The sequence below is a fragment of the Canis lupus genome, chromosome 31 (genome assembly GCF_011100685.1).
Source record: "Canis lupus familiaris isolate Mischka breed German Shepherd chromosome 31, alternate assembly UU_Cfam_GSD_1.0, whole genome shotgun sequence".
NCBI lineage: Eukaryota > Metazoa > Chordata > Mammalia > Carnivora > Canidae > Canis > Canis lupus.
The window spans coordinates 12,833,365-12,855,171 of NC_049252.1; the positions used below are offsets into that span (position 1 = coordinate 12,833,365).

Sequence of the window (21,807 nt, forward strand, 5' to 3'; positions counted from 1 at the left end):
GTGGTGGAACTTCCAACGGATGATGAAGATAGGGATACAAAGAGGCTGGAAATTAAACCCCCTGATCTGGAGAGCAGCAATGAGTTTCTTGTGGCAAAGGGAACCATATGAAAGATGTCTCTGGATCTTGGCAAGAGAAGCTCTGCAGCTCTCAACAGACTTGCCCAGCAATAAAATGAGCAATAGTGGCCATCAGGAGCTAAAGACCAGGGACCTCCCCCATTGTCATGGAATTATTCACACCTCAGCTTCTTAGATAGAAGTAAAGATCCAGTCCCAGTAATGACTGATACCAGATGTCCTGCCAGTCAGGTGATTGAGAACTCAGAGACAGGTTAAATATGATACAGAAAAAAATAAAAGAATAAGACAGCCCCGTTATTCCCAAGATAACACAGGACTTCTTCATACTCACTACATAATCTTTCAAAGTATAAACTTTCAACAAGTATATTTTCTTTGTGTCCTCCTCTGATCTCCTATGATTACAACCCTGCTACTCAAAGCCTTTGAGGTTTCAGCAATTCTGAGACTGGCATTAAGATCCCCCTACCAGCCACCATCAAGATCTGATCTAATCCTACCATGCAAATTCCTACCAAATATTAACTTCTACATACTGATGATTTCTATCCAAGTTACAATATTTTTCCTATTAGTGGGTATCTTTATAGTGTTTTCCTGCCTTAAAAGGCTTTTTCCACCCTAGCTTTGCACCTCCCATCCAAGGTCATTTGAATGCTCCTTTCAATCATAAATCCTTCCCTGATCTTCCCAACTGAATTATTGCAGAACCCCATTCTATTTATTTATCCCTCCAACTGCCCTAGTCTTCTACCAGTGTATCAGTCATATGTCATCAGAAAACAGAAACCACAGTATTTCCCCAAAACTAATTTAGTGTAGAGACTGGTTCTCCAGGTATATGAGGGGTGAAAGAGCAATAGAGAACACTAAAGATTACCCAGAGATAACAAGCAGCTACCACCCACGGAGCTGAGATAATAAAAAAGAAGAGGTTGGATTACTAGAATTTAGGATCTCAGAGTAGGCACCTTGCAGAATGGGGACTCAGACCTCTAAGAAGGGGCCATGCTTGACTGTTGTTGATCCTTATGGAGAGGAGCAATTAACTAGTTTGGGGAGTTCAAGGAAGCTGGCAATTGAAATCAACTGTCACTCTTAAGACAAACTGTTCCCACTTGGGTGAAATGTCACTGTGAAGGTGGATGCCAGTAGGAAAAACAAACAAGAACAATGAAGCCCCTCCCAGCTCCTCCCTCCTTCTTTTGTTCATGTCACTCCAGTGCTTCTTGGGACCTACCAGGAAATGAGTTGGCAAATGAGTCTAGAAAATACAGTTTGCTGGGTCTGAGCCCCAGAATGGTAAGGCAACATACAAAGGTGGAATTGAAATCAGACAAGGCAGGCATTCTGGAAGACTGAGGGAAATGCTTTGAGGTAGTTCTTCCTTTAGTACCTTTAAACTGTAAAGTATAAAAGTTGATCGTGCAGCCACCACATAGGGCTGGTCCAAGTCCCAGTGGTAACTCTTACTTTTCCACTAACAAGCTTCCCTTTTACAGTGAAACATCTCCATTCACAGCACCAAGAGGATCTCCAGACACCAAAACCAAAACTCTTGTAATCTACCAACTTCTTCCTCTTTATCGTACACTACTCATCCACAACCAAGTCCTACTCATAATATCTTGATCTCTATCCCCACTGCCGTCACTCATTTCCAGTCCCTTTATATTTGACTGGCTGAAAATTACCCGGTCAGTCTTTACTTCTTCTAATCTCAAATGTCTTTGTCCACCAAGTACTGTGTACAACAATGTGGTAGTCACAGAAATAAATATGTTGGAGAGACCATGTTAGCACATACTTTTAAATGATACAAGTAATGACATAATACTTCCAGTGGATATTTTGGAATCCATAAACAAGAGGAAGCAATGAGATTAGAGGTATCGAAGCCAGACAGGAGATAAACATTGAGGGATAATACAAATTGTTTAGACAAAAGAGACAGGAAAAAAATAGGGGAAGAGGGCACTCCAGATTGAAGGACATCATAAGGAAGAGTGAGAGGAAAAATGATCATCTTGACTGTTTGGGGATGTAAAGCAGAGAGAATTAATCACATCTCAAGATGCATCCGGGAAGTATCAGAAGGTCCTTGTTAGGATGGCAGCTGTTTTGTCGATGGATACAAATGAGCTGTTGAAGACCTGCATCCAAGGTACTCTGGAAACACCAGTAACGGTAAGTGGAATTGCCATTTCGAAGAGTCTAGCCATTGTTTTGAATGCTCTTCCTGCCTCTGAGATCACACACTGATAGCCTTAGCTTCCCAGTGTTCAAACAATTTTGTTGACTTTCCTCTGCTCCAGTTTACTTTACTCTTCATTTAAACACTAAGTACTTTCATAGCAACTTTGCATAAGTCATATCTCTTCTCATTTTGTACAGGATTTTTCTTTTTAAAATAGAGTGGTCACTTGAGTCTCAGTTAAGGTACTTTTGTCAGCAAGGAAGAGAAGATGTCAAGAACGGCTGGCACATTTAAGGAAAACATGCTCTGTGTAACAAGAAGACCTGAGTAATCACCAAGACCAGATGGGCTCTTCCAGGGATGGCTCTGAATGACTGGAGCAGTTCTAGGAGTCCCAGGTTTAACAACACCATCTCAAGTCAGAAGAGAGGAGAGGGCACCCCCCCTTGCCTGTGTCTCTTTTTAAATCAGAGAAACATTTTCAGTCACTCCCCAGACAAGGCTCTCCCCTCATATCTCTTGGGCCAAAATGGTGTCATGTGCCCATCTTTAAAGGAATCCTTTAAAAGTGAATGGAATAACTGGGATAAGTTTAAAGTAATCAGAACTCAACCCTTAGGGTACAGGACAGTTCCACTCACTCTTGAAGCCAGAAACCAGCCAACACCTGAAAAAACATCAGGTTCTGTCACCACAGAACAGGGGTTGAGCAGGGCTGGAGGATGGCAGTTGAACAGGCGGTAATAGCCCTCGCACCATTTTCCCTCCTTAATTATAGTTATTTCATACCTTCCAAGCTTTCTTTTTGTTAACTTCCCAAATTTGATTTTATTTTCTTGATAGAACATTCAATAATTTTTAAAAGATTTTATTTATTTATTTATTTGAGAGAGAGAGAAAGAGAGCACCAGTGAGGGGAGGGGCAGAATGAGAGGGAGAGGGAGAAGCAGACTCCTGGCTGAGCAGGGAGCCAGACATGGGGCTCCATCCCACAACCCTGAGATCATGACCCAAGCTGAAGGCAGACGCTTAACTGACTGAGCCACCCAGGTGCCCCACAGTCAGTGTATTTTTTTTAAAGGTTGATAATACACATAAAAATGAGTGTTGATTTGCTCTCATCTGTCATCCTTAAACAATCTGCCCAACATACCAAGTTCACCCCTTCATTATTCTTCCTCTCCACGTAGCCTGAACACTGCACTGTCCTTAGCATTTTTCACATTCACGGCCTTTTTATATCAGAGGTTCAACAATCACACATGCTCTCCATAGATCTACCTCACTTCTTTACATGGTCCTTAGTGACTTGTGGCTCCTGCCATCTTTCTCACATATCCTGTAAAATCAGAGCTCACCAGAAATGCTTCCATATTACTACCCGGGTTCCATTAAGGGCATCTTTTTCCCTTACAGTTTTGAGAGTGTGTTGTCAAAATTTCACTTCCATGATTCTTCTTTCTCCAACCAGCTTCCCTTTTAAATTTCTCTTTATAAAATTATTAAATGTTTTATCTAACCTTCCTTAGGACTGATTTTCAAAAGTCTGTATTATATGCCTACCTTCTATATTTGTTGGCTCTCAAATGCAAGCAGCAGAATAGTTATATTCTTCCAAAATTCCAGTTCTTTCCACAGAAAGCTTGACTAAAAGAGAAAGTACCTGAACTGAGTTAAAATTTTGGCTTTTCCACTTTAGTGGTTAAAGAAATAACTTCCCCCCAAGTCTGATTTCATGTATATAAAATGGTGATACAAATATTTGCTTCATAAACTGTGAAATTAAATGATGGTGTGTGTGTGTGTGTGTGTGTGTGTGTGTACTATCTCACTCTCATTTTTTTTCAATGTAAGGTTTTAAAATGTCAGAATGTGAAGTTCTTCAAAACTACCATAAAATTGGAGTTACAAATTCAATCGGTCATCATGATCCTGCCTGTGACTGTCCTCTCGGCAGCCTGTAGCCTTCTCCCTTCAAGCTACCTGAAAGTCCACTCAAGTAATTCAAAGTGTGTTTGTGTGACCAAGTTCACATTGACCACATTCTCTCAGGAACTTGGAAAGGTCAGACTCACCAGAGGCAGGGCCCTTTACAGGCATGGAAACATTTTTGAAAATTGCAGTCGTTAATTTGTGGCCCTGCTTGGCTTTTTTCTCTGTGTCATTTCAAGTTAACAGTGTGTTACACAATTAGATATATATTTTTTTTCCTTTCCCGAGAAGAGAGATCCCTCTAGTGGTTCGAGTGAGTCTTGATTTTTCGGTGAGCAGAGGAGAACAGCGAGAGAGAGCCTGTTTAATTCCTATGAGCTGTCGAGTTGATGAGCTGGGAGGAGAGAGGTGAGCTGCAATAGTCAGACACAAAGAAACATGACCCAGTGGGATCTCTTTCTTTGTTATGGGGGTGGCAATCAAGGAATTTTATAGACCTTTAGAGACTTGTAAGATCCTTGCCACTGATCTATCAGGATCTTTCTGATTATCATTTATGATTTATTATCATTTCTTCAATCCCATTTCAGCTCATCTCTCCCCTATCTGCATTGTTGTGGGAATATGCAAATCCCTCTCATGTAACTGCCAAGTCCGCATACAGTGTCCTGCGCATAATTCTAGATGGAAGCAGTTGAGGACTAAGAGTTGGTTAACATTCTTATGTTTGTATTAAAAGAAATAGTCAAGAAAATCCATTGTGCATTTCCAGTTTTGTGGCTTGTAATTCATTAGGATGAAAGAAGAGGGTGATGGGGTCATTTACTCTCCCTTCAATTCTGATGAAGCAGCTGGAGATATGAAAAAAATCATTCTGCGTGGTCAAAACCAATTAAAAGAGGAATGCCAGCAACCTGCAGTTTTGCACATTAAAAAAAATGATGCCGGAGATTTAATTGAATAAATAAAATCAGCTCATACTTGAATAACCTTCTAACCAATGACTCCACTGCAGACATTTTGGCAAAGCCATTGCCATGTTTGGTATTCAGTCTTCCAGTGGTCACTTGGTTCAGCCTGAGCAAGCATCTATACCTCCTGCACCTGTACCTCCCCCTTGACAGTGGCCAAGAGGAAGACTTAAAGAATGAGTGGCAGATCCACAGTTCTGATCCGCTGGTTCCTGAAGTGACCCTGGCAAACAGAAAAGAAAAATCTCCCAAGTCCATAGGACCTTTGTGTAACAGCTGAGCTGCTTCAAGTGTCCCAGATAAAGAGACTAAGCACTGTTCATGTAAATTATCACTTATCTAAAAACTACAGTCATCGGTTACAGAGCATTGTTTGGATGCTCGGCAATAAATCATTTTTGTGAGTTAATGTGTTGAAACGTATATTGTCCTTCAATGTAAGCAATCAACAGCAATGTCTGTTTTTTGTTCCACTTCAAACTCTTGGTCCCTGGGAAATTTAGAGAGCAAAATGTTTCAATGTCACAGTATGTGTTTCAGAAATTCCCATTTCTCCCTCTTCAGTTCATGTTGAAGGAATAAAAGGCAGCCAGTAAATGGAAGAGGCAAGACAAAAACAAAAAAGTAAACTGGCTTAATTCACAAATCAGGTATGATTACAACCTATGATTACATTCCTTTAAGGATGAATATGAAGCCACAAAGACACTACCTGATATTCTTTGTCCATGTTTTATATTTTAGCTACATTACAAATTAATCCTATAGCCCACCCTCATGATTCAACCTTCTTTTTGAAGGTTTTAGCTATTTTCTAAGTTTGACTCATCCCCATTATTTTAGTAATAAAATATCAACTTCATAATAAAATATTCAATACCCTCAAAGTCCACAGGGGAGAAAACTGACACATGAGGCTCCCAAAAAGATGCTAGATGGGTTCTATGGGTCCTTTCCATACTAGGAGAAGGATTATGATACTTTGATGAGGTCACAAGCTTCAGTATAACTTGTTTATTTAACAAACAATATTAAGTACCCATAGTGATTCATATTGTGTCAGTTTAGTGAAGGTGGAACCCCATTTCCCAGAATTCTCCTCATTGTATAATTTCAAGTTAGTATGAGCCACAAGTGACACTTTGATAATACCTGAGAGATGGAAGTGAAACAGCAGCAGCCTTTTTTTTTTTTTTTTTTTTTTTTGAATGCTTGGAAGATCTGTGCGGGTTATTGACTAGGCACTACTAAAACTCATACCTATTGTTCAGTTGCTGACTCACCTTGAAAGTGTGGGGCAGACCCAAGTCTACCCCTTCTCCTGCTCCCTTCAGATACCCCTTTCCACTTCCCTACTCCTGGGATGGATGAATGTTTGGTTCTGTGACAAAGGACTCAAGTGTTCATTACAGGTCATCTGCAACATCAAAATTGGAGTCTGACGTTGGTTCGAGTTCATTCTTATTAATTCCAGCCTCAAACTCATGGGTTCTAGTGTGTCCTTGCTCTTTACCATTTCACCTTCACATTTTCCTTTCTACTTCAGACATAAAGACAACAGACTCCAGTAGCCTATTTAACCAGCTCCCACAATTGCATAAGGTCAACTCCCTATAATAAAATCCTTATCATACAACACTCCTGGTGGTTCTGTTCCTCTGACAACCCTGATGATACAGTGCCTACTGTGAGCATACCACTACAACTGGCAATAGGGATTTTAAATATGAATAAGTCAATCTAGTAAAGAAGACTATTTGTTTTCTAGGGCTTCCATAACAAAATACCATAGGCTAAGTGCCTTAAGTAACAGAAATTTATTTTATTGTAGTTCTGGAGGCTAGAAGTCCAAGATCAAGGTGTCAGCAGGTTGAGTCTCTCCTTAAGTATCTCTCCTTGGCTTGTAGATGGCCGTGTTCTTGCCGTGTCTTCATTGGGTCTTTCCCCTGTGCATGTGTAACTCTGGCATCTATTCCTCTTCTTATAGGACACCAGTCCCTTTGGATTAGGCCCTGACTCTTATGACCTCATTAACCTTAATTACCCCTTGAAAGGCCCTATTTCCAAATACAGTCACATTGGGGGTTAGGGCTTCAACAGATAAATTTGAGGGGAAAACAATTCAGTTGATAACAAAGAAGTGGGCATACCAAAAATTGTTATTGCACGTGAAGAATGCGAGGTGGAATTATAGAATGCCATGGAAGGCCACAAGATGGATATATAACACAGTTCTGGAATTGTGGGTTCAGAGATAGGGTGATTATACAATGTATCATCCAAAATGGGACACTTGTGAACACACCAGTGTGCCCTAAAAATAAAAAGACACTGATTGATATTCATCAGGCATATTCTAGAACTGTCCTGGGAAACCAGGAGCCATAGACACTCTTCAGAAAAGACCTCATAGGGGTGTAACATCTAAGGCAGGAACTATAGAGGAGTAGACGTCAAGGAGATGAAGATGAGCAGGTGGGGAGTGTACTCTAGATGCTCAGGAAGAAAGAATATAATGAGCAAAGACAGAAAGCTGGAGACACAGTGGCATTTTGGGGGAACCACTGGAGATTCCACATGGTGGAAGTTAAGCAAGGGCAGGGGGCCAGACAAGAAGCAAGGTAAGCAGGATTCAGAGGCTAAAGGGGCTCTTGAAGGGTCTGGACTTGGTTTGAAGGCAGGCACAGGCCATTACAAGTTTCAATCATGGCATAATATGATTTACATTTTAGAACAGTCTCTCAGAAATTAGATCAAGATGTGGTAACTGTAATTAGTAACACCGTATCATATAATTGAAATCTGCTAAGAAAGTAGAACTTAAGTGTTCTCACCAGAAGAAAAAAATGATGAATATGTAAAGTAATGGATGTGTTAAGTAACTGGATGGGAGAAATCCTTTCACAACTTTTATGTATATTAAATTACCACGATGTACACTTTAAATATCTTACAACTTTGTTTGTCAATTATACCTTGATCAAGTTGAAATTTTTAAGAGAGAAATTAGATCAAGATAGCAGATTCCTTCAGTTTCTGACTTTTTCCCTTAGATACCTCTTTTCCCCCTACAGACAAAAGAATATTGTTTTAAAGATCAAATAAAGTAATAGTCTTGGGAAACAATAAGAAATTCCATCCATAAAACAGAAATATGGAGGATCTGAAAAAAAAAAAAAAAAAACAACAGAAATCAAACAGGATCAGATAGACAGAGGAACTACAGTCAAGTGCATGAACCACAGCATCTGGAGCAACTAAGGAGCCAAGTTCAAAAGGCTCTCACCAAAAGAGGAGCAACTTGAATGTCAATACGATAGTAACCATAATAGATTAAAACACATCAAGTTTCAGTCTGTAAGCCTATAAAATGATATTGTAGTAAAACTAATTGGTTACCACTGAAGAGTCTCAGTGAGTTATTTTTATAACTGTTAAATAATCAAGTTTTTTGTTTGTTTGTTTTGTTTTGTTTTGTTTTGCCTTTCCCATATGAACCGTACCAAGGAGTAACCAATACTAGATGAGGGTAAGTTTCTCTTTATAGAAATACTCCAGCTAATAAATGAGGAATGAATGATTTCATTAGTGCATCACCATCTGAAGTAATGGAAGTAGATATTGATCAGCAATAGCTGCTGTAGCCACAAAAGAAAAGCAACTAGACTTTAGATGCTTCCTGATAGAACATAACACTACTCGTGAATTAATTTTGCTAAAAAAAAGGAAAGAAAAAAAGAAAGAGAAAAAGTTGAACTTGAATCTAATCAAACTTTCAGAACACTTACTAATGTACAGGAAATTTAGGATAACACAGGTTCCAAACAGCAAAATTGATCTACATTAATAAAGAAATGGAAAAAAGACTATAAATTGGAAAAGTATTCAGGGACATATCTACTAATTGCAATGTTTAGACTTTATTCATATCCTGATTTAAGGAAGTAAACAGTAAGTCATGATTGGGATAGTAGTGCCCTACTGCAAATCTAGACACTGACAAAATATGCTATGACTAAATATTTTGAGTGTGGGGAATATCTGAGGAGATACTTCCAGGGAGCAATTGCATACATAAGTCTGGATCTCTTGAGACACATCTGGACTAGGGATATAAACGTGGGAATTGGAATCATCTATAGATTCTTGCTTCACACAGGAAGCTGCTAGGATATTAAACTGTGCATAGAGTTCTTCATTGTCCACAACATTGAGATTTGGGGACGGATAATTCATTATGGAAGGATGTATTGTCCAACACAGGAAGTTTAGCTGCCTCTATCCAACTAGATGCCTATAGAATTTCCCCATCCAATTGTCACAACCAGAAGTGTCCCCAGACATTACTCCAAATTGTCCCAGTGTAGTATCAATAATGTAGAGTGAAAAAAGAAGAGAGAGGAGAATGAGGCCTCAGAGTATCAAAAAAGTCTATGATTAAATCACAACCTCACCACAAGGAACTGTGGCCATCTCACTAGACCTTACTTTGCTCATCTATAAAATGGAAACGATATCATCTAATTCACTAAGTAGCTGTGCAGCAAGTATTTGCGATGGAAGACACTTCATTCATGAGAACACACTTGACGTGCCTCTCTTCCTAAGTGCCCAATATTATTGGCTTCCTTTTCTTTACTTTCTCTCCCATAGCTCCTGGTCTAATTTAGCTCCATGAAATTCCAGAACGCCACTTCTCTTTCTCTTATGGCCAGAAAAACTTGGAGTTTGACCTTGTAGCTTTTGTGCTGAGCCAATACTGCATCTGTGAAGCCACTAATGATCCCCTAGAAGTTGAATGTGAATGTCCACCTTCACCCCCTCCTGAACCCTCTATACAAAGGTACTTTTCTATAAGAGAGGCAAGCAAATAGCCTCAAACAACGAAGGTGACACACCGTTCTTTCCAGAGTCTAAAATCAGAGCCCACACATGCACTTCCCAGAGAGCTCTGTTCATTTAAGAGACAACACAGATACACTGAAGCTCTTTAGGTCAAAAACTAGAGAAAAATGTATAGTTGAGGTGAATGAAAAAGACTTGGCCAGAGGAAAGTCATTCTATCATAAAGGAGCCTCCATTTCTTATTTAGGCTTTGAGAAAAGCCTGACACATGTTTAATGCTTAACTTTTTATTAACAACTTTATTGAGATATAATTCATATACTGTGTAATTCATCCATTTAAAGTGCCCAATACAATGGTTTTGAGCTTATTCACAGATGTGTACAACCACCATCTTAGCAATTTTAAAACATTTTTATCACTACAAGGAGAAATTCCATACCACTTAGCTATCACCTCCCTAACCCCCATTCCCTTAATCCTAAGCAATTATATTCTGGTTTTGACTTCACTAATCTATTTTCTACTTTTGTAGATTTACCTATTCTGGATATTTCATATAAATAGAATCATGTGGCACACAGTCTTTTGTTTCTGGCTTCTTATGAAATTATGAAAAATACAATATTTTCAAGGTTCATCTATGTTGCAGCTTGTATCAGAATTTCATTATTCCCTTTTAAGGTGGATTAATATATATGAATCTAATATATTTTGTGTGCCTATTCATCAGCTGATGAACATTTGGGTTGTTTTCACCTTTTGGCTATTGTGAATAACAGTGCTGCAAAGATTCGTGTACAAATTTTTGTGTGAGCACCTGTTGTCAGTTCTTTGTAATATATACCTAAGAGTGGAACTGCTGAGTCATCTGAGGAACAGCCAAATCAATTTTTACAGTAGCACTGGCATTAACTTAACTCATACTCAAGAAAATAATTTTAGGAAGTTGGATAATGCTTCTCCACACTCCAAAATGGGACATCCCTGCTCAGTTTGGTTGAGTATCTAAGTCAAGTCTCCGAAAAGAAGAAATGGTAGGCATGCAATGCAGACAAGAAGGCACTGGGAACAATTCTGCACTTATCCGTTTTCTTTATTAAAGGGTTTATAGGCTGACCTAGTTAGCAAAATATTGCTGAAAGCTTTGTTTCCGTGGAGAAATACATTCTAAGTTAAAATCAGAGTTCTAGAAAAATGCATTTTTCTGGTCCCACATGGCACCTGGGGCCACTCGACCAGGAAGGATCACCTTCCCTGTCTCCCCAGGCAGCTTTAAGGGACTCTAGCAGCCTGGAATTGCAAAGCTGACTAGATAGATGGGATCCTTCTTTTTTCCTTTCCTTCACAATCTAACAGGCTCTGGCTACTCACCAAACATATATGTGGAAGTTTAAAAACATACATCTACTCCTCGAGGGATTTCCACTTCTTTTTCCTTCTACCATGGGATCATAGGCACTGCACATATCAGAAATATTCATCAGGCAAGTGATCAATAATGAGGGAGCAACCTGATTCTAGGTGAATCTTTTAACTTGAGTTTATTCTAGTGTGGAAATCAACCAAGGGAAAGTAATATCTTCAACGAAAGCAACAATGGCTAACTGGTCTTGAGAGATCACAAGTGGAGATCCAAGAACTTAAGGTCAAGGATTAGGAGTACAGTGAAAGCATAAATAAAATAATGGCTTTGAGTTTGTAAAAATCAAAAATAGGTTGTGAGGTGAAATGCAGAGTAGGTCAGGGTATATGGATTAAGACAAGCTATAAATCCTAGCGTGCCTGTGGTAAGTGTCTTTCTCATTTGCCCCAAATCCCTGTCACCTGGTTTATATGCCTTGTGAAATTCCTCCTCCTGAAGCAGAGAAAGGATCTGTGATTATGAGGAGATATCAATCTTATGATTAGGTTACATTATGTGACAAAGGTGAAGATATAATTAAGGTCCTTAATCAGTTGGCTTTGTAATTAAAAGAGAAATTATCCTGGGTGGGCCTGACCTAATGAAGACTGGCCTTAAAGCAGAAAATTGCCATGTTGAGGGAAGGCCTATGGAAGGAGCCCTCCAGCCTATAGGAAGCATCCTCTGGGAGCTAAAAGTAATCTCTGGCCAACAGCTTGCCAGAAAATGGGGACCTGAGTTATTCAGTTGCAAGGAGATGATTCTGCCAACAACTAGAGGAAGCTTAGAAGTCAATTTCCCTAGTTGAGCTTCCAGATAAGGGTGCAGCCAGCCAAGACTTTAACTTCACCCAAGTGAGACTCTGAGCAGGGAACCCAGCTAAACCTTGCCAGATTCTGACCCTTGGGAAATGGAAGATAATAAATTAATGTTGCAAGATGCTATGTTTGTGGCAATTTGCTATGCAGCAGTAGAAAACTAATGCACTGCCAAAGGGCACTGCACATGGTGCATGCACACTTTGTGCCCTAGGATCTCCTAGTAGCTTTGAAACACTGGGCAGGACCTGCCACATATTCTTCTGTTCTATTGGCCTTTAGTGCAATTATCCTTGACATAGGTTTCATGTCTAAATAGCTTTTTGTCTACATGTCTTGTATACACACCTTTTATAATTAAATGTAATAAATGTTTTTCTATTCCCATCTTGAAGTTGATGCAATGATCTATACAAAGGATTTGCAATGTTAATTTCTTTTGTCCTCTAAGGTAGAGTTCTAAACCGCAAAGCCTTGCAAATGCTTTTCTGCTTTGAATCCCAAGTTGCACTTATAAACAGAATAAGAAGTATAAGAAATTAGAGACTGGTTATGGCAAGATTTAAAGTTCCTAGGGGAGTGGTAAACCTAACAGAAAACCTGTAGTTTGTCTGCATAATCACACAGACCATTTAGATGTGGGGGGTTATTGTTTAGTTAGCCCAGAATTATATAGAGGCCTTAAGCAATTTTATTTTGGTGATTTCAGAGTACAGAGTGGTATATATCTGTGTCATCCAATTGCAGCTAGAGTAAAAATACACCACAAGATAGACTCACAACTCTCTATTTCATTACAGTGCCAGCACGAAAGCTCCCCCATTTCGTCCAAAGACAGATGGACAACAAATGTCTGTCTGTTATTGCTACACAGCTCAAACTGAATGGAATTTATCAGGATTTTACATCTAATCCCTCTTCTTAAGGGACTCTGGCTGTTAGCTTTGGCAGGCAAGAGAAGGGGAACCAGATGCTTAAATGCTGGAAGGCAGAGTTTTTAAGTTAAAAAAGTTTTTTAATGGCTTTCATTTTCTTGTATTTGCATGTGCCAATCTAAAGCATGAGCACTTCCAATCAATATTGGTGGATTTGAATTATAAATTAATCTCAATAGCCAATCCCTCCTCCTCCAAATAAACCCAAAATGTGCCAACTAAATCTTTAGTAACAGGCATATCTGTGCCTGTTATCCTAGAGAATGAAGCCAGTATTAAAATTTCTGAATAAAAGTGATAAAAAAATGTATTCATGAAGTAAAACATTTTTATTTTAAAATTTCCGTAAAATGCATCCTCTCCTGGCATGTAACATCCTGCTTGTGAAAGTACTTGCAAAGCCTCCAGCTGTTTCTCTTCATTTTCCCCCATCAATTCCAACTAGCATCTTAAAAAGGCACAATAGGATTTTCCCAAATAATCACCAACACATGATGAAATTACTTCTCCAGATCTAAAACTCCAGCAAAGAATTTGTAGGGGATTACTATCTCATTTTCTAATAGTGCCCTATTCAGATGTAGCTACAACCACCCTACAGTTAGAGCAATAATTTTTTGTTGCCACTCTTTAGGGGGTATCCAGTTATCTTAACAACTGTCATGAAATTCTAAAAGAAAAATTAATTTAAATCTGCTCTCGTAAGAAAAAGGACTAAAATGTATTCTATTATCCTTAGGAGTTGGAATAGGAGGAGTTCTGAAATCAGAAATAGAAAATAAGACATCATAATCGCAAAGGGTTAGGGCAATGACTTCCAAACGTGGCTGTTCATAAAAATTGCTTGTAAAGAGGTTTAAAATGCATATTCCCAGGTCCCACACCATACTTTCCAAATCAGAATTTCTGAGGTGGCATTGAGGATCTGCATTCATAAAGCAATCCCCAGATATTTCCTATGTAGCTGTTCTGGAAACCAGAATTTAGGAACCACAAAAATTAGGAGCTATATCACTACATGTCACTGATTTGATAGAGTGTTAATTGTAGTATAATCTTGATAATAAACTATCCTAACTACTTAAAATTAAAAAGACAGACTTTGGGTTTGAATCCTTGCATTTAACTTCTCATTCTCCCAAATTCTCAATGGGACGACCAGAATTCGAAAATCCTGGAAAATTTGTATCAGCTCTGTGTAGCAGAAAAGGAAACCAAACTATTGTGGGAAAAGTCGAGGCGTTTCTGCAGAATATATTGCAAGCACGACTGGATTGGGAGATCTCCCAATCACTGGGCTGCCTCTGAGGACTCAGAAGTCTCCCCCTTGAGCCCCTTCCCTTCCCAACGCTCAGTACGTACCCCTCCCCCACCCCACTCCCTGCCCTACCTTCTCCTATTGCCACCCTCCTGCATGTCCACTATCTAGAACCTCCACTTTCAACTCCTTTGCTGATGCAAGTAAGGGTGATGATCTGCTTCCTGCTGGCACTGAGGATTATATCCACATAAGAATTAGCAGAGAGGGTGCCTGGTGGCTCAGTCAGTTAAGTGTCTGCTTTCAGCTCAGGTAACATCCCGGGGTCCTCCTGCTCAGAGGGGAACCTGCTTCTCCCTCTCTCTCTCTACCCCTCCACCCTATTTGTGCTCGGCTCGTTCTCTCTCTCTCTCTAATAAATAAATAAATAAATAAATAAATAAATAAATAAAATCTTTAAAAAAAAGAATTCAATAGAGAAACAGCAGGAAGACCCTTACTACCATCCAAGGGATCGCTGGTGATATGATAAAAAGAAACTACTGAAGGCATTTAAGAAGAAATTTGCCTGCGATGGTACTGCAATTGTGCATCCAGAATACGGAGAGGTAATTCGGCCACAGGGTGACCAGCACAGAAATATATGCCAGTTCCTCCTAGAGATGGACTGGCTAAGGACAACCAGCTGAAGGTTCATGGGTTTTAAGTGCTTTTGGCTGACTGAAACTTAAGTGAGGATTTCCTTGCAATGAGTAGAATTTCCCTTCTGTTCCTCGTCCCAAGTTTAAAAACTTCACAGCTTGTGTAATGTAACCATTTGGGGTCTGCTTTTAACTTGGACTAGTGTAACTCCTTCATGCAATAACTGAAAAGAGAAAAGAAAAGAAAACAAAGATTGATTGGGAGAATTGCTGGCCTACTCACAAATCATAAACCAACCCTAAGCAAAGAGCAGTGTGGGCCTGGAGTAAAAGTGGGCATTAGGACCATGGTAGGTTTTGGAAGGAGGTTGCAGATCTAGAGCACACAAGGATGAGATTACACTGCGTGGTTTGCTCCCATCTTACCCTTGAACTATAGAGCAGGCCAAATATAAGAGGGGCAGGGCCGCAGCTGGCTTCTAAAGGGACAGGCTGTGCCAGTTAGCAAACAGAGACATTATCCCAGCAAACAAAGAGGGAACAGACTCTTTTTGGCATAGGGGCAAAACTCCCTGATGTGGCTGGCCCTGGCTTCCAGTCACACCCTACACGGCACAGGGAATCGCCCTGTCCTCTGGTAAAATAAAACTGCAGGAGAGCTGACCCAACCTTCATTTTTTTCTCCTTCCATCCATCCTTCCTGTTTTCCTTCCTTGCTCTCTCTTCTTCCCTTCTTTCCACTCTCTTCTGCTTCTTTCCCCTCTCTGCTTGATTTAGACCAGAACAATCTTTGAAAGAAATCACACAAACTTCCAAACATGGACAAGCCTATAATCTCCTCTACCATCTTACTTATCCAATCACTCCCTCATTCCCTATCCTACCCATGAACGCTTATTCCTAAGGTTAAACAAAGAGAAAATCATAATTCAAAAATTAAGGAGTTTTTAAAAAGCCAATCAGAGTAGACAGAAAAATTATGCCCTATTAAAATGGCTTTATTAGTGCAAGTCAGGAAAAACTATAGAAAATCTCTAATGTGTATTTTCTGAATGATGCAAAAAGACATTTTATCAACTTAGTAAAAGCATGAAGTTATAAAAAAGGTATCACCTGGGAGCAGGAAAAGGTGCTTCGAGATGAAAAAATATGACCATTAAATTTTCTAATGCAATGGGATTCATGAACACAAGATGAGATTCTGTAGAATATGAATCAAGGGATGAGTAAAATAAGCTAGAGAAATTCTTCCAGAACTTCTAGGAAAAGTAGCAAATGTTGCCAGAAAAGTTTAAGCCTTTAGAAGACAGATCCAGGAAAGCTAAAATAAGTTTTATAAGAAGTCTCACAGGAAAGAATTTAACAGATGGAGCAGCAAAAGTAAAAAAGGAAGACAAAGAATGGGTGATGGTGGTCAAGAGGTTCAGACCACTAGTTATAAAATAAATAAGTCATAGGGATGAAATGTGCAGCAAGGTGACTATCGTTAGTGATATTGTATTATTTATTTGCAAGTTGCTAAGGGTAGATACTACAGGTTCTCATCACAAGAAAACAACTTTGTAACATTGCATAGTGACGATGTTAAAAAAGATTAGTGTGGTGATCATTCTGAGCTATATCCATAAATCAAATCACTATGTTGTACACTTGAAACTAATACAATGTTGTCGAAAATGTAGATTAGAAGAAGAAAAAGCAATAGAAAATAAAATTTACCTATGCCGAAGAAAGTCATGTAACTCTAAAGAGAATGGACATATTCATTAAAACAGACTTAAGTTTGATACAGCCTGATGAAATATTTAAATTTCAAGGCTAAAGCATCAACATGGTGGGATGCAGATAAGTGATTTACAAAAGGAAAATGTAAACTTTCAAGTTGGCACCAAACTTTGCCTGCAATACTAAATGGCAGAAGGTCATGGAGCCATGTCTTCAGAGTTTAAGGAACTCATTCTATTATCCAAGATTTCCATATCCAATCAAATTGATACATGGAGAAAATAAAAGAAAAAGTAAAGTGTAATGCCTATGCAGATTTCCAGAAAAATTACAAAAAGAAAGTGACAGCTGATGGAGACAAAAATCAAGATCAGAAACCTAAGAAGGGAGGGTTGCCTGTGTGGCTCACTCTGGTAAACATCCAATTTTTTATCTCAGCTCAGGTCTTGATCTCAGGATTGTGAGTTCAAGCCCTGAGCATGGAGCCTATTGTGGGGCTTGAACTCACATCCCTGAGAAAAAAACAGAAATCTAAGAAGAGGGAACACAGTATATAATAAGAGCTAATACTTTTAGAGTGGTTAGCATGTGCCAAACAAAAATACTTTACGTTTAGAAATCCAGGAAATGGTAAAATCCATAATGAATTTGGAAAAGGTATAAACTTGTATGTGCTTATATATCATGAAACTTCAAAAAAACAGCAAAGTCTAGTAGAACAATGAAAAAATTGATAAATTGTAATCATGAAAAGAAAAAAAAAGGAAAACATTTAAAAGTTTCTCAGTCTTTGGTCATCAAGACAAAAGTTAGGCATATAAAATAATTGAAGATTGTATCAAATGTGAATTTATTGGATAGCAATTATGTAAATTATAACAATATAGAAATATATACGATGAATTTTGTTTAAGGACACTGCCTACAGAACTATACAACATGGATTCGAAACGTGTTTCCCCCATTTAACTAGCTGGATTTGGGGCAAAATACTTGCAAACTTTCTGCCTCAGTTTCGTTATTAGAAAGTGAAAAACATAATTCTTGTGATGATTAAATATATTTATACATATAAAATACTTAAAATAGTGCCCTGCATGTAATAGGTACTCAATCAATATTAACTTCTATGCCAACAGCAGTTAATTATGGTATATACACAATTTTGAACTTCACTAACAGAGAATGTTCTTTCTTTCCAAAGTTATCTTAGGGATATTTACAAAAAAGAACAATGCAATATGCCAATAAAATCTCAATAAATTATTAAAGGTAGAAATTGTATGAACCACGTATCTAAGCAAAATAAAACTCTAATTTGGTAGTAAGTAAACAAACCAAAAAATCAGACTACAAGGAAATTTTAGAACACTCTCCAGGTAACTCCTGAATAAAAGAAGAAATCTCTAAAATATAATAAAGCATGATATGTCTGTACATCAAACCTAGATGATTATGGTAAATTAGCAAAACATTTAGAATACAACAGTGAGGAACATCTTTGTGACTTTAGAATAAGCAAGATTTTTAAACAAGAAATGAAAGCACCTCTTCAAAGGAAAAAAAAAGGTGATGCATTGGATGATATTAAGATTACCAAACTATGTTCATCAAAAAGATACCACTCAGACAGAAAAAAAAAACAAAAACAAAAACAAAACCCTGCAGAAGATACGATATGCGTATGTAACAAAGATCTCATATCCAGGGAAAATAACTTTTAAAACTAAATAAGACTTAACTAATCACTTCACAAAAGAAGGTACCTAAATGGCCAGTAAACTATGAAAAATACTAACTTTGCTAATCATCAGAAAAATGCCAGTTAAAGCCACAATATGGTTAGACCATTGCACACTCACCAGAATGGCTAAAACTAAGGATGAGCAATACCAAATTTTGGCAAAGATGTATTGTAACCAAATATCCCAACCATTACTGGTGGAACTGAAACTGGTACAACCAGTTTGGAAAACTTGTTGGTAGTATCTACTAGTGCTGAATACATATATTCTGGGTACATTTCCGATGAAAATGTATCTATATGTTCACCAAAAGGCATCTATGAGAATGTTCCTAACAACGCTACTTAAGAAACTACTTAAGAGGGGGATCCCTGGGTGGCTCAGTGGTTTAGTGCCTGCCTTCGGCCCAGGGCGTGATCCTGGAGTCCCACGTCGGTCTCCCTGCATGGAGCCTGCTTCTCCCTCTGCCCGTGTCTCTGCCTCTGTCTCTCATTCTCTCTCTGTGTTTTTCATGAATAAATAAATAAAAATCTTAAAAAAAAAACTACTTAAGAAACTCTACAATTAGAAAAAAAGAAAAGAAATGATCCAACTGTCCATAAACAGTAGAATAGATGAGTACATTGTGATGTATTCACAGAATGAAATATTGCACCGCAGTGAAAGCAAATGAATTATAATTACACATAATAATATAGTTGAACCTCACAAGTAATGCTGAGCCAAAGAAGTTACATAAAAAGACCACAAACTGTATGTCTGCATTTATATAAAGTACGAAAAAGAAAAATTAATCTGTGCTGTTAAAAGTTAAGATATTAGTTAATCCGGAGAGGGTTGTAACTAGAAGAGAGGGTTCTGGGAAGCTGGATATATGCTATTTCTTGATCTAGGTACAGGTCACACAGGTTTGTTCAATTGTGGCTGATTATGAGTGTGTTCAGTTTGTAAGAAGTCATTGAGCTTTATGGCTACAGTGCATGTGCACTTTTCTCTATGTACATTAATTATCCTTCAATAAAATATCTTAAAAGTGTTACGGGATCAGGTCAAAAGTGTACTCAGGAAAATGCAGAGCATTTTATGCTTAACAAAAGAATAGCACTCAAGAAGCTATAAAAATAACAACAAAATGAAACTAAGAAATAGAAGCAGAAAAAGGGAATTAATAGAGATTAAAAACCATAATTAAATTAATTATAAAGTATTAAAAGGTGAAATGGATAAATAAATCCAAGCACTCTTCCTATGAAAAAAGCAAAAAGATAAACAAAGTTCTGGAAATACTAAATGAGAAAAAAATTTAAAAAGGAGAAAGGAGGCAAAACCTAAATTTGAAACAAACCAAGGGAGACAGGGTATATTATTATAGAACAGTTTTTCTCAACCTTGGCACTATTTACATTTGGGCCAGGCAATTCCTTGTTTATAAAGGTGGCTATCTTCTGCATCGTGGGATGTTTAGCAGCTTCCCTGGAGTCTACCACCTAGATGCCTGTAGCATGACTATCTCCAGAGATGACACTCAAAAATGCCTCCGTACATTATCAAATGTCCCCTGGAGAAGCAGGTCACCTCTCGTTGAGAAGCACTGCCCATGAATCTCATTGCTACAGAATGTATAACTCTATGTTAAAAACATTGAACATCTGCATCAAAAAACTATTTTCTGGGAAAATAGGCATTATGAAAAATTGAAAATGTGCTAGAAAAGCTCAATCAACAAACACCAAAGACATTGAAATTTATATTAAAGTCTCACTATCAAAAAAAGTGCAAATTCTGCACTTTCTACCCTGTGACATTAATTCGTCTGTCTGTTCATTCCCCAGTAATTATTGTAACAGACGATTCCATCTAAACTTCTAAGAACTAGACCATTCATCTCCTGTTTAGAATGTTATAAAGAGGAGACATACAATAGAAATATAATGAAAGATACATATAGGATACTCCTTTCTTCTAGGTATAGATAGGGCCTCTCTCAAATAGAGTTTATGGCCTGTGTCAGGAGAGAAGGGCAGGATTGTGGGAGGTCACCACGACCTTCCTGCTCCTGCCATTTTTCTCAAACTCGTTAAGCTCAAAAAATTCAATATGCTAAGGGGCCATATTTTGGGGCAGTATGTCCTGAACTCCATCAAAACCATTTCGATCAAACTTCTAAACAGCCTACCCATCTAAACTTTGAGCTAAGGGAGTAAATGATCAAAGAGAGAGAGAAAAAAAAAAAAAAAAAAGACCATCTGGATATCCTGAAGATAAAAGTAAATCCTTGCAAAGGTGGAAGTGTATAATCAAATTTACACACACACACAAAGAGTGACATTACTTCTTTCTCTCCCAATAAACTTCTGTGTATTACATCCCAGCAAACATGTGTGTATGGACTTGTTCTTTAAAATCAGGAAATCTAATTCTCCACAAATATTGGTTTGTAGATTCATTTTCTTCACTAAAAAGTCAGCTCTATAAGTTGTTGTGGGATCTTAATAAACAAGTTCTAAGTGTGAGCTCCCTGGGGACAACTGTCTTCAGTGATATAAATATTCAGTGATATTTTCCAGGAGGTTCAGGAAGAGTAGGCAGGCAAGATTGCCGACATTTAATTGAGAATATATTCTTTTAAGACCAATGGGCACATGGTCTCTCAGTGTCCGTCCATGTGGCAAAACTGTGGAAAGAATAGCAGGCATCTCAGAATTGCTCATTTGATGGTTTTCTTGGTATATGAAAGGACAAGAGCCTAAAAATACACTCTCTCCTCTGAATGCTATTTGCCTCGGGTCATAATATGCAGAAAATACAATCACAGGACAAATGAATATCAGCTTGCCTCCAACCACAGCACAAACGAAAAAGAGCACTATATGACTTTTGTCAAAAAAGCATTTGGGGTTAAGATGCATTTCTTCTAGGAGGCTTTCTTTGGTGCCTCCAGCACCAGGTTCCTATTATGTTCTAGCAACTGCTAAGATTAGGATGTTCTAGAGTGAGAGGGAATGCTTAAGAAACATGGGCCTTAAGATTTGTTAACTTACTAAAAGTCACTGTAGTTCCTAGACAAACAAAATGAGTACTCTGACATGCTGCCAGTATTTGTTTTTCAATTTTATTTATTTATTTCAGACAAAGGGAGAGAGAGAGATTGAGCTCAAGGTGGGAAGAGGGGCAGAGTGAGAAGCAGATTCCCTGCTAAGCAGGGAGCCTAATGTGGGGCTCAATCCCAGGACCCCGGGATCATGACTCGA

The 21,807-nt window shown here is 38.3% G+C and overlaps 1 pseudogene; it reads left to right on the forward strand.

The window, feature by feature from the left end:
• The first annotated feature begins 2,193 nt into the window (after nucleotides 1-2,193).
• On the forward strand, nucleotides 2,194-15,151 carry LOC100683656 (annotated as a pseudogene).
• The last annotated feature ends 6,656 nt before the right edge of the window (nucleotides 15,152-21,807 follow it).